Here is a 1,700-nt window from a genome sequence, read left to right on the forward strand (position 1 = left end):
GACCCAGATTGGTGGGGGCAAGAGGCTGACTCTGTAACCACTTAGAGAGGGCTTAAAAGCACTACGAAGCGGTATATAAGTCTAAGTGCTATTGCTAACTGGATTTGTAGCCCACCTCGTGAATCTTCAGAATGTGATCTCCCCCCCCCCCCCCCACACACACACAACTCACCATGTCAAAGTCTGAGCGTAGATCAAATCCAAACATCCGAGCGATGTCGAATTCTGGCACTCCAAGGTTTTGTACAGCATTTGGTGCACTAATTCTGAAACGGCAGATTTGTGAGTAGGAATTTGGCAACATCTTTTTAGAACAGATTAGGCACGGCTCTGCAGAAAGACATTCTGGGATGTTTAATGATTTATAAGGAATATTTTCCAAAAAGGGAAGTTGTTCTTTTGATCAATTGAAGATTATCAGAAGCACAAGTCACCAGGATATAATAAACTAATTTAGACCTGTGAATGATAATCTAAGTTAGCAAGTTAGCATTACAGTAGCATTTTTTTTATTTTGGCAAAGGAAAAGAAGAACCATACTACCACCTCTTACAGTACTAGACAACACAGGATCGACAGTTTGAGACCTTCTCATTTCTAGGATCTATCATACCTCACGACCTAAAATGGACACCTAACATCAAAACAACAAAGAATGTTCTTTCTGTGCCAACTCAGGAAGCTTAAACTGCCCAGGAGCTGCTGATTCAGTTCTACAGAGGAATTTATTGAGTCTGTCATCTGCACCTCCATAACTGGTCTGGTTGTTCTGCAACCCACAAGGCAGACACAGACTTCAACGATAATTAGAAACTGCAGAAAAAAACAATTACGGCTAACCTGCCTTCCGTTGAGGACTTGCACACATTCACGAGTCAAAAAGAGGCCGTGAAAATACTACAGACCCCTCAAATCCTGACATAAATTGTTCAACTCCTACCCTCCAACACACGGTTCCACCACAAAACCGCGGACGACAAAATCGCGGTCGATGAAAGCGCGTATGTGACGTCATCACAGCGCGACGAAAAAGATCGAATGTAAAAATAAAGCAAAAACCTTACCCTAACCCCCCCAAACCTAACACTAAACTAACCCTAAACCTAACCCTAAACCTAACCCTTAACCTAACCCTAAACCTAACCCTAAACCTAACCCTTCACCTAACGAAAAACCTAACGCTAACCCTTAACCTAACGCTAAACGTAACACTAACGCTCTAAACCTAACCCTAACCCTTAACCAAACCCTAACCCTAACCCTTAACCTAACGCTTACCTTTATGTGAATCGGCTTGCTGTAATTTAATTTTTATTTCAATTTTTCGATCTTTTTCATCGCGTTGTGATGACGTCACATACGCGATTTCGTCGACCGCGCTTTTGTGGAACGCGGTTTTGACGGGTCACGCAAACAACGCTATAGGACACTGCACACCAGAACAACTAGACACAAGAAGTTTTCGGGTGCCGAACCAGTAGTAATGGCAGCAGGAACCCACCCCTGTGTTGTACCTTACGATTCGTGATAAATGTATCTTGTCTTTTTATGTACCCTGAGAGCATCTGCACCAAAGACAAATTCCGTGTGTGTCCAATCACACTTGGCCAACAAAGAATTCTATTCTATTCTTACAAATGGGTACAACAAGGTAAACCAGTTACGGCTAACCTTTGCCCCATCGTGTGCCAAAAGCGGGG

This window comes from Thamnophis elegans, chromosome 14 (genome assembly GCF_009769535.1).
Source record: "Thamnophis elegans isolate rThaEle1 chromosome 14, rThaEle1.pri, whole genome shotgun sequence".
Lineage (NCBI taxonomy): Eukaryota > Metazoa > Chordata > Lepidosauria > Squamata > Colubridae > Thamnophis > Thamnophis elegans.